General features: G+C 44.2%; 1 protein-coding gene across 6 annotated transcripts in view; it reads right to left on the bottom strand.

Annotated features, from left to right (window-relative positions):
• Nucleotides 1-4410: 4410 nt before the first annotated feature.
• Nucleotides 4411-12211, bottom strand: part of ZC3H8 (zinc finger CCCH-type containing 8) — a 38437-nt gene continuing 30636 nt past the window's right edge. For all 6 annotated transcript variants that reach the window (XM_053924533.1, XM_053924532.1, XM_053924531.1 and 3 more), the window contains one exon: nt 4411-7911. The gene's annotated coding sequence lies outside the window, so the exon portion shown is untranslated. The remainder of the gene's footprint in view (nt 7912-12211) is intronic.

Here is a 12211-nt window from a genome sequence, read left to right on the forward strand (position 1 = left end):
CCCAGTGATACCATGACCACGATGTGAGCAGAACGTGCAAAAACCCACCCTTTGCTGTCTTAAGCCATGAGATTTTAGGATTGTTTGTTATTCCAGCATAACTCTCCTGAGTGATACAGGACAGAAAGAGAAAAGAGAGAGACTCTTCCATCATTGATGGTGATATCGAGCTATGGACCGAGGAGTAGAATGAACTCAGCTCCTCACACCAGCTTTATAAAAAACCCAAGAAAACCACACACACATAACTGCAAACCAGCCTAGAATGGTGCATCTCAAGGTTGAGGCCGACTTCCCAGTGACATGGAGGAGTTTTACGTCCTGAAGGCAAACCCAGCTCTGTCCTAACCTCTTGCCTTGGGAGCAGAATAGGCCTTGTGTTGTTGGCTGAACTGTGTCCTCCGAAAAGGTGTGTTCAAGTCCTAACACCTGGTATCTGTGACTGTGACCTTGCTTGGAAATAGGTTTTTGCACATATAATTAGTTAAGTTAAAATGAAGTCATCCTAGATTAGGATAGGCCTTAATTCAATGACTGGTAACCTTATAAGAAAACAAAACAGAGACTCAGACACATATACAGGCAGAAGGCGAAGGCAGAGAATGGAGTTACACCGTCAGAGCCAAGATATGCCAAGGATTGCCAGGAATCAGCAGAAGCTGGAAGTGGCAGGAAAGACCTCCCCTGGAGACTCCAGAGGGAAGGCGGCCTTGCCCATGCCTTGATCTCAGGCTTCTGGCCCCCAGACGGTGAGAGGACACATTTGTTGTTTTTAGGCTCCCAGTTTATGGTCCTGTTCCAGCAGCCATAGGAAACTCAGACACTCTGTACCCCAGTCTCCCTCCCAGAACATCTGTTGAGGGAACACCCACAGCCACCACCTGCCAAGCACACACTTCTCCTGGAAAGGCCACTGCGTCCCTCTGCTCAGCAATCCCGGATCACTGTGTCGGTGTAACCGCTGCCACAGGAGATTCAGAGGAGGCCACCTTGCAATGAGTGCAGGTCGCACAGGGACATACCGGAGGCTGATTTTCAAACATGGTGTCCATTTTTCTTTTTTTAAAAAAGAAGTTGTTTAATTTTACAGCAAGTAATGATATAATTCTACTTTTTTCAGCAATAAAAGCTGAAACAAAGCGTCAGTCAGCATGTTTCATAAAGAGGTTCGTTGAGTCTGGGGATAGGGAAGGATTAGCCTAGAGAATTGGGGACAGAATGAGAGCCACTCTCCCCTCAGGCTCTGCAGGGTCCAGCACTGCCTCCCCAGCTGCCTTCCCCTCACCCTCTGGGTCCGGCTTTTCAGAGGCTGCCCCAGGACTCACACAACCTGTAAGCTACCCGTTTCAGAGCACCCACATCACCCACGGCTGCACATAAACACCAGACACCAGCTCCTCAGAAGGACAAGACCACTCCCTCTGCCAGGAACTCTCTCCCTGACACACCAGAGCCGCCCCTGCCGAGGAAGACCATCCCACCAGACATGCCCCTGCCAAGGAAGACCATACCACTACTTCCTCCGGTCTCAAAATCTCCATAATTATCTTTCCCTAAGACCCTCCTGCTGAGATGTCACAGTCCCCTGAAATGCCACCTTTCTCTTGCTGCAGCAACTGATAAATCTGACTGTTGGCTGTAAGTGGGGCCCCGGTGGTCTTTGAGAGATGGGCCTCCACTCCCAGCTCAAGCAACCAGGGGTCTCCATCGTCCCTGGATCCACAGGTCTGACCGTGAGGTGCATACTAGGTAGCTGGTGACCAGGACTAGTTAAGAGTCCCACGCTTGCAAATGAGAAAGGTGGAGGGCTTGCTCAGCAGCAACTGTGCTGAGCCTTGGAGGGCACCTCACACATGCATTCGAATGTCACAAAGAGGGAAGGGTCAGGAATCCACCTGCTGATGACTCACATTCTCTTCTCTCAATTCTCTTATCTCCTCTCCTTTGTCTCTGCCCTGGTCTGGGGAATTCTTGAATTACTTGAGCAGACAGACACACCACTCCCATGAGTGGCCCTGGTTTGGCCACTATCACTGCAAAGCTTAAACATTAAAATAATCCTTTTCATTCTTTCACCTAGAAGTCCACCACTTTTCTTACGGTTGGGGGACAGTAGCAGTTCCCTTTTGATGTTTAATACTTTAATGATTTAATGACAATTGAGTGAGGGCTTTTCACGTGCTCAGTCCTTGCAGGGACATGGCCTTGAACAAGACAGAAGCCCCTGTGCTGCTTCCAGACCATCAGGGAGGGCAATTTAAAACAAGGGTCTGAGGGCTGCTGAGCCCAGAAGAGGGGAGGGAGAGGGTGCCTTGCTCGGTGTTCACTACAGCTGCCCCGACAGCAGAGGACACGTGGGTGAAACCTCAGATGAAGAGAAAGGCCAACGTGAGGCTGCGCTGCAGGCCCTGCTACCCTGAACACCCATCTCCCAGTCCTGTGCAGGGTTCTGGACCACAGCCCCTGCTAACCCGTGGGTGGGCCCAGGAGGCCGGTTCGTGGTCCCGCATGCAGCCCCACATCACCTCTTCCCTAGAGCGAGTGTTCTCGCTGAGATTTTGCAGGGCACCGGCAGTGCCTTCCTGGCCGACTCCCTCCCAGGTCTCCCCATTCCTCACAAGTTCCCCTTCCTTGTCTTGCCTTTTGGCCCCAGATGGAAGATCCTGTACATCCCATTGAAAAAGTCAAGGGCGTTTTTCCCTCTTGCCTGTTTCTGGTACAAACCTAGCTGTAGGGTACGTCCCAAAGAACACACAACCCGCAGAACTGCTGGCAGCGGGGAGCGGGAGCAGCAGGGCCCGCATCACCCCCCCACCTCCTGAGAACACAGCACCCTTCACAGCGGCACAACGGCAGGCATTCAGCCCCTGAGACAATCAGGAATTCACGGGGACCAGGCTTTCCTTCTTCATGGACTGAAATGGCTGTTTTATGTGCATCTGGCTGTCATAAGGGGCACTTCTGTTGACTCCGGGTTTACCTAACTGAGCTCAGCTGCAGGAGGAAGTTTAAGTTGGCTTGCAGTCTGCAGGCACACGGAAAGCTGAAGAGAGCTGACTTGTCAGCACATGTGGGGCTGAATCACAAATTTGTTCAGGAAGTCCAAGATTAAAGTCCAGTTTATATTATTATGTAACAGATATACCTGCCAAGCAACATATCCAGGCAAATAAATTTGAAGTAGTTTTTAGTACAGTTGGAATACAAAACTCGTATTTACTTAATAGTTACGTGAATGATAAATAAGGCCACTTCTGTGGAACCCCTTAAAAAGTAGTTTAAAATTTTGGAGCTGAGTGAACATCCCGAATCCTCTGGAACGAGGAGCATCTTGCCAGGAGGATGAGTCCCCGGAAAGCCCGTCAGCAAGGGGCCCTCTGACGGAAAAGGACTTGAAGACGGCACGCATCCGTCTTCCTACCGGTGCCGGACAACCGTTACTGAAGTGCAGACAGAAGTTGAAAAAAGAAGGCATTGCGATGTCGAATACCGAAGAGAGAACGAGGTTTCCACTTCTGGAAAAGCGACTGAGGATCTCTGAAAATCCACTTCACAAAAGTCACGGGAGAACTCTGGCAAAAACAGACTAAAGCCATTTTTTTTCGGAATTCTGGAAATTAAGTTCAAAGAGATGGATTCAAAGAGAATTTACTGAGGACAAACAGCTGAGCCTTGGTAAATGGCAAAGACCTGCCTGGATCTCTCTCTCTCCTCCCCAGCCCACAGCCATAGCAACTGTCACAACTAGCATCCGGGGGCCACCAGTAAGCGGAACAGGAGCTCCTCAAGAGGCCCCCAAACCATCACTTTTGGTCTGTATGACAGCTCGCTGAGAAGCTGTATTCTCAAGGCATCATCTGAGCAGACTCAAAAGCAATGAAAACATTTCAGGGCTCCTTTGAGAAAGGGCTGATTTGAGGACTGAGGTGCGAATGTACAAAATGAGCCCAGACCACCTCTGCCAAGTTCATTCAGGTTGTTGGCAGAACCCAGCAACCTGTGCTGTAAGACTGAAGTTCCCATGGCCCTCTCACAGCATGGCGACCTCTTCAAGGCTGGCAGGAAAATCCCCCTGATGTGTCTCACCTTTGACCTCGGGCAGGGCCCAGTGTCTTTTAAGGGTTCATCTGATTAGTTGAGACCCACCCAGGAACATCTCCCTTTCAATGAACTCAAAACCAAGTGATGTGAGACCTTAATTATACAAAGGTAAAATCGCTTTGTTTTTGATGTGTATCGTAAATCATGCCTACGAGTGAAATCCATCACTCACAGTAAAGCCCAAAGGGAGGGGTTCGAGTGTAGCAGGGCACAGGGTCTTGGGAGCCATCTTACTATTCTGCCTCCCACAAAGTGGACAGGGGACGGGGAAGAAACAGAAACCACTCTTTTTCATGACAAGCCTTTTTGTTTTCATAATTTATTAATCCAAAATAAATTTTGTAACAAATTTCATTTCACAGTAAACTTTTGACCGTATGCATGATAGGTTCAGTTTAAAATTATATTCAAATCTGTGTCACTAAGTAAGACCCATTTTTATGTAGCAATAAAAGTAAACTGCCAACTAAAATGTGGCATCCTATCAACTGTAAAGGACAATCCAATCATAGAGATGTTAGCTATAACAATGCGTACCCCAGAATTAATGACGCAACCAAGTTTATTTTTCCACATTTTTAAACATAGTGTTGCAATTTCACAGGAATCAACCAACAGCACCGAGGCGAGCTGGGCAGCTCACACCTCCCTACTGAGCATGTACGTTCTCTCCTTTCCTCCTAACCCTCTAACAGGTCCGCTCCTTTCTTACACGGGTTTCTTACTGCGCGCTCAACGGGAGTCAAGACTGACCCAAGCCTTCAGTGCAGGGGGGTGAGGGGCAGACATGTGGACTTGGATAGATGAATGTAGGTTTGATTCCTGGCTCACATTTATTATCTTGCTTTTGGCTGCAGGTAAAAGAACCCAAGTCAAAAGGGCTTAAACACAATTTAAAAAAAATATATATATATATTTGTATATAAAATTTCATGTGGTATAACATGCATTCTGAAGGTTGGCTGTCTCCTAGGGCTGGTGTATTCATTCCTTGGCTCGATTATCAAGGACCCAGCTTCTTCTTAACTTTCTTCTCCGTCATCTTCAGCTGGTTTGCTAGCTCCCCTTGAAGACATTAGGCAGCTGCATCCGTTCCGGGCGTCATACTCAGGCACGGCAATGTCTAGCCTCCTCCTGTGTATCTTAAGAGATGATCACTTTCCCAGAAGTGTACCGGAGGGCACGCATTCCTATTTCAAGTCTAAACCAACTTCTGCAAACAGAGCGGCACTTCCAATATTTGTTGACACCAGTAGTTCTCAACTTTGGCAGTGCTTTGGAATCACCTGGAAGCTACTGAAAACCTCATGTCCATACCCCAGCCCTACCCCCAAGTCAGAATTTCTGGGAGTGGGCCCCAGACAGCAGTATCTTTTACAAGGCTTCCTAGGCATCCCCAATGTGAAGCCAAAGTCGAGGACCATGACTTCAGACCCTTGTCACACCACTAAGGGCTGGGGCCAGGACTTGCCATCCACAAAGCACAGACAATGCCATAGAAGAGGGAAGGACATCTCAGCACAATTAGAGTTGTTAGGAAGGGGAGCACAGATATGCATTGGCGCACACCTAGGAACACGAGTAGGAGACCTTCTCATACACATGGTTTCCTCACTGGTAAATAGCAACCGATTTTACTATCACAACCCCAGTGATAGAACTGTGATAGGTATTAAGACGGATTTCATGTATATGATCCTAGCATTTGTTTCACAAGTGCTTCCCCAGAGACTCTGATCTCACTGAACCCCCAACGTGGGGTCAGTGCTTCTAACAGGAAATATCAGCCCCGTTATTTAGGCCGGATCAGCAAATCTCAGTATTCTGACCTGTACAGGCAACCTTGGAAGAAATCAGTAACTGTAACCCTCCCCTCCCCGGCCCCCAAAGGGAATGGTTATCAGAAACGAGTCAGTGAACTGAGACAACAGTGCAGGAAGTCCGGAAACCCATGAAGACAGGGGACAAGTCGCTTAACAGCGCTGGGTCTGGATTCCTTAAGTACACCTGGATCAAGTCAAAACACCAAGAGGTTATACATGCTTATCTTGCTAACTGACAGAATTTGAGTTTTACGGTCATGTGACTTTTAATAACTGACCACAAAAAAGTTACACAGAACCTGCCACACAGAATCTTAGAAATGAGAATTCTGTCCATTATATTCAGTGATTGCCATAACGAAGGCCTGCCTAAGAACTGTTCTATGAAATTATTATTAGGAGAGGTTTTGCACTCTACCTTTGTGATAATAAGAGGCAAACAGATTACCTCTTCATCCTTTTCGTTTTAGCTCCAAAAAGAATCAGACAAATTTAATACAGCCACGATAACCACGCTGGTCACATACGTGTAAATCCATTTCAGCTCTCTTCACAACTTTCTGGTATTTCCTCTGCTCCAGGTTCTTTAACCAACTGTGGTTCCATTACCTGAACACTTGGCTTGGAGCTGCAGGGGTCAGTGGGATTAGTTCACAGGAGGAAACCAAGGGGAGCAGAGAGGAGCCAAGGGCAGCAGGAGCTAAATCTCGGCAGGCTGAAAAGACGAGACCAGAGGACTTAAAACCAGGCCGACGAGCAGATCCTGACTCAGGGTGTTATCACACAGTGGAGGCACGGCCGAAGCAGCACACTGGAAAATCTGCTCCAAGGAAAGGAGAGCGGACCAGAGAAACGAAGTGGAAAATGGAGGCGCACCAGCTGGAAGGCGCTGTAACAATCCAGCTCTAAGAGACCCACAGCCTAATGGCTGCTTTAGGGGCACGGGGCGTATTTCAGAGAGTGTCTCTCTTTTAACTCAATTGAACACAATTTAAGAGATTTTACTGACACATTTGCCTCTTCATTTCCTCTCTTGCTTTAGTGGACTAGGTTGCAACCAAGTAACTTTGACTCTTATTCTTTGGTATACTCTATTCGGCAATTTAGTGAGGTTATCATTTTTCCCAGCAATATAACAATGTAATAGTGATAGTTTGTTTCACAGTATTTTTCTAATAATCATCAATACCACTATATAAAAGTGCCCGTTTAGAATCTCATTATTCGTGTTTGGACAATTCCGTATTTCAGTATCATGTTACAGGTGTCATCACACTACCAAAACTGACATTTTATGTAGCATATAATCTGACCACAATTTCTGAACCAATGAAAACGATAACCATTCTTATATCTTAACAAAAAAGTTAAGAACTCCAGGTTTTGGAATGGTATAGTGAGAGTCTTTGCACCACTTTTATTTTGAGTAATAAGAAACTGGAAACAACTTAAATGTCCAATGACAGGAAACTGGTTTAAAAAAATCACAGAACCACAATTTAAGTCCTAAAATAGAATTGTGAGCAACCATTAAAAAATACTGTACAAGTGTTCAATGACACGAAAACTTCTAACTGTATATCTGTGTTCTGTTACCCCGTCTTCCAAGAGAAACCCAAGTTTCCTGTCTTCAATCTTGCACCTCTTCATTCATCCTCACTCAGCCTCACCTTGCTTCCCATTTTATTGAGAAAACTAGATGAATCAAGAGACTTCTGCAATTTCCTACCACAACATTTACCCAGCAGCCAGCAGCTGTGCCATCTATCTCCCCTCCCTCCTGCTCCAACAGCTGAACAGCTGGGTGAAGACCACCCCTTCACTTATATACTAGGTTCTGTCCCTCCGAGGGCGCCATCCATTAAAGAAGCAGCATGTCATCATGATACAAGAAGGGGCTTTAAATGAGGAATTCAGTAAACCGCTCCAAATCACCAGTCCTGAACAGTCTTGAATGTACGCGTGAGCACTCTTCATCTATACAAAGCTGCAGAAGAAAACAGAAAACAAAAACACCTCAGCTGGCGAAAATTAACGAACATAGCCACCCTCTTCCCTCCGCCCGAAAAACATACAGCAGAAGAAAACTGTAACACGAAAATCCAAACTGAATTAAATATCCCTGTTTGGGAATCTGAAAAAGCAACTTGAAGTGAAATTCAAAAACTCAGGGCATAACTGAACAAAAAGTCAGAATTAATGAAACAAGAGTTGACTGACTTCAGAAATAATATAAGGAAAAAATCTATCAAAAATGAAGACTGTATTACAAGAAAGATTTGAATGGAAACTTAGTAAGGGTTATTGGACTAAAGTGGAAAAGAAGAATAAAAATGAGTTGAAGGAAGCAATATTTATTAAAGACAAAACATGAAGAGGGAAATCATGCATATGTAGTACACACATTAACCAGAACGTAGGACAGAAGCTAAAGCAAACGTTCAGTCATTTAAATAAATGTGAAGGGACTAATTCACTTATCAAAAGAAGGAAAGAATTTTTGGCTTGGCTCACAAGCAGAACCCAAGTGTATGCTCCATATAAGAAATAAACCTAAAGCTTAATCAGAGTAACGTGATGGGCAGGTGAACACTGAAGCAAACGCAGGGTCAAACAGCGACAGAAGGAGACCTGACTCCGGGTGGTGAGCACGCGCTGCGACGTGCAGACGACGAGCTGTAGAGCCGTACGCCTGGACCTGTGTAATTCATAACCACTGTCGCCCCAGTAAATTTGATTGTAAGTAACACATTACTAGAGAAAGCTTTTTAAATAAAGTTTTCTGTAAAACAAGAAAGGAGTAAATAAAACAAATTTCCAGCTGGAATGCAGAATCTGAAACCGCATCAGGAAACTCTCCTCATCGCTACGAGAAAATCCACTAGTCCACACTGCACGTTGGGCGGATGTTTAACCCATGGATAATTTTGCAATGTCACGCATTGTTTATTTGGAAAATGTTAGCTTAATAATTTGTGCAGATTTTTCAAATGTTCTATTATCCAGTACTTTAAAATTCATTCTTTAACATCATCAACCAACCGCATCAAAAAAAATCTTTACGTACAGGAAAGCTTTCAAGCTCACAGAGGCGGATAAAATGTTCCAGAATTGTCCTTTTGCTCAAATGCCAGAATTTTATAATTGAAAACAAATATTTTCAGTTGTTTTCCTTGAAGCGACAGAGTCACTCCATTCACTAGTGGAAAACCTGCACATCTGAAGAAAGCAGCTGGCCCCGCAGTTGTTCTTTTAAGTAAAGAGTGTTCACGAGAAGAAAAACGCAGCTCATTCAGCCTGAACTCATATGATAGCGCAAGTGCTGGCATCTGGCACACCACTTAGCGTGCAGAAATACTTGGTACATCTTCCTACTTTGCTAGACATAATACTGAAAGACGGGCACTCAAGAACTGAGGTTTAATAGCATGCACACCTGTTACTGCTTCATCAAGAGTATTCTTAGATGCAATTGGTACCTGATGTTGATGTTTTCAAAGGAGAACTCTCTTCAACTTTTAGAAACTACAGACAGTCCCATTGGACTCTTCTAGTGGAAATGCCTCTACTATTTGCCGATTAAGTGTGATGCTGACTTTCTAAGTATAACATATCACGTTAAAAAAACATCCATCCAGTGACCTCACATGTAGGAAATTTAAAGATTCCACAAAAAACTGTTAAAACCAATTAACAAATTTAGCAAAGTTGTAGGATACACAGACAATAAACAAAAATCTGTTAACATTTCTACACACTAAGTAATCTGAAAAGGAAATTAAGAAAATAATTCTATTTACTATATCACAAAAGAATTCAAATACTTAGGAATTAACTTAGCCAAGGAGAAAGACTTTACCATGAAAACTACGAAACAATGCTAAAGAAATTTAAAGACAAATAAATGAAAGACAAGCCCTTGTTCATGAATTAGAAGACTTAATACTGCTAAGATGTCAATACTACAGAAGTGACCTACAGATTCAACGTAATCCCTACCAAAATCCAGAAGAGAGAAATCCATCCTAAAATTCATGTAAAATCTCAAGTGGTTCCAATTAGCCAGAACAAATTTGAAAAAGAACAAAGACCAATGGACTGGAATACAGAGTCCAAAAATAAACACTCACATATTTGGTCAAATGATTTTCAACAAGGAGCCAAGATCCTTAATGGGGAAAGGACACCTTTTCAACAGATGTGCTGGGAAAACCGGATATCCACATGCAAAGGAATGAAGCTGGACCCTTACCTCACAACATATACAAAATTAATCAAAGATCTAAACATAAGAGCTACGGCTATAAAACCCTTATAAGAAAACCTAGGCTAAGTGGAGGTGGGGAGGTTAGGGGGTGGAGGGATTGAGCAAAAAGGAAAAAGGACTCAGACATGGACAATAGTGTGGCAATTTCCAGAGGGAGAGGGGTAATGGAAAAAAATGAATGGTAGTGGAAAAAAATTCTTCAGAAGCAAACAAAAAATAAAACATAGGATAAAAGCTTCACAACATTGGAATTGGCAGTGATTTCTTGAATATGACACCAAAGGTACAGAAAATAAAAATAAACAAATTGGACTTCATAAAAATTTAAAAATCTTGTGCAAGAAAGGATGCTATCAATAAGAGTAAAAAGGTAACCCAAAGAATCGGAGAAAATACTTGCAAATCACATATATCTTAAGTGATTAATATCCAGAATATAGAGAGAACTCCTAAAACTTAAGAACAAAAAACACCCCATTCAAAAATGGGAAAAGGACTTCAATAGACACTTCTCCAAACAAGATGTGCAAATGGCCACTAAACACATGAAAAGATGCTCAACATCACTAATCATTAGGGAAATGCAAATCAAAACTATGAGACAGCACCTTATACACACATACACACACAGTGTTGGTGAGGCTGTGGAGAAATTTTAACACTGCACTGTTGATGGGAACGTGAGTTGGTATAGCCGCTGCAGAAAACAGTATGGTGATTCCTTAAAAAATTAAAAATAGAGGGGAGATCCAAGATGGCAGAGGAGTAAGTAGAAGCTACACTAACCTCCTACCAAGACCTTCCTGGAATTACACTAAATTGTAGAGAAATCATCCTGAATAACCAACTGAACACTAGCTGGAGAGAAGCCTTATAATCATGGAGAGAGAAGAAACCACTTCACCACAACGAGGCTGGTAGGGAATGTGGAAAAGGTGCAAGAGGACTGGCTGGGCTCCCCCAGGTGGCAGTTGAAGTTCCAAAGGGATATTTTGGTGACCAGGGGGGTGGTCCCCCTGAGAAGTGTAGGGTCTAAACCCCACACTGAGCTCCCCAGTCTGTACACCAGAGCCACAAAGGATCCCAGAGAACATCCAGCTGTGAAAAGCAGAAGGGTTTCTATCCACCAGGGACAGATGGCTGGAAACACAAACAGACTCTAAAAGGGCCAATGCACAAAATTCTGTTTGCAGCCACTTACCCTGGGCTCTAGCAAAGGAGGGCAGAGTGGACTAGAGACACATGATAGTGTGGGGTTGGTGGCTCTGGGGAGAGAACTGAAGGAACAGTCACCAGGATCTCTTATGGCTGAGTCATCCCCCATACTGCAGGAGCCACCTTTCTCAGGCACAGCACCCCTCTCCAAGTGCTATCAGCCTGAGGGGAAGCAATAGACTCGCCTGTAGGAATCACTCTGCCCCATCCAGTGGAGCTTAAGCCTGTGGCTGATTACAGATTGATTAGTTTAACAAGTGATCAGTTTAACAGGATTAGTTTAACAACTAAGGCAGAAAATACAAAGGAGCAGCCAAAATGGGAAGACAAAGAAACAAACCTCAAATGAAAGAAGAGAATTCGCCAGAAGAACCAGATGAAATGGAGGCAGACAATTTATCAGATAGAGAGTTCAATGTAAAGATTATAAGGGTACTCAACAGCATGAAAAAAGACACAGAAATCATAAAAAAAAGGACCAGTCAGAAATAAAGAATGGCCCTGGCTGGTATAGCTCAGTGGATTGAGCACCCGACTGTGAACCAAAGGGTCTCCAGTTCGATTCCCAGGGCACATGCCTGGGTTGTGGGCCAGGTCTCCACTAGGGGGCGCTTGGGTGGCAACCACACATTGATGTTTCTCTCCCTCTCTTCCTCCCTTCCCCTCTCTAAAAATAAAATCTTTAAAAAAAAAATAAAGAATGCAATATTTGAAATAAAGAATGGACTGGAAGGAATAAACAGTAGGTTAGATGAAGCAGAGGATCGAATCAGTGATTTGGAAAATATGGTAGAAAAACATACCT

Source organism: Desmodus rotundus, chromosome 5 (genome assembly GCF_022682495.2).
Source record: "Desmodus rotundus isolate HL8 chromosome 5, HLdesRot8A.1, whole genome shotgun sequence".
Classification (NCBI taxonomy): domain Eukaryota; kingdom Metazoa; phylum Chordata; class Mammalia; order Chiroptera; family Phyllostomidae; genus Desmodus; species Desmodus rotundus.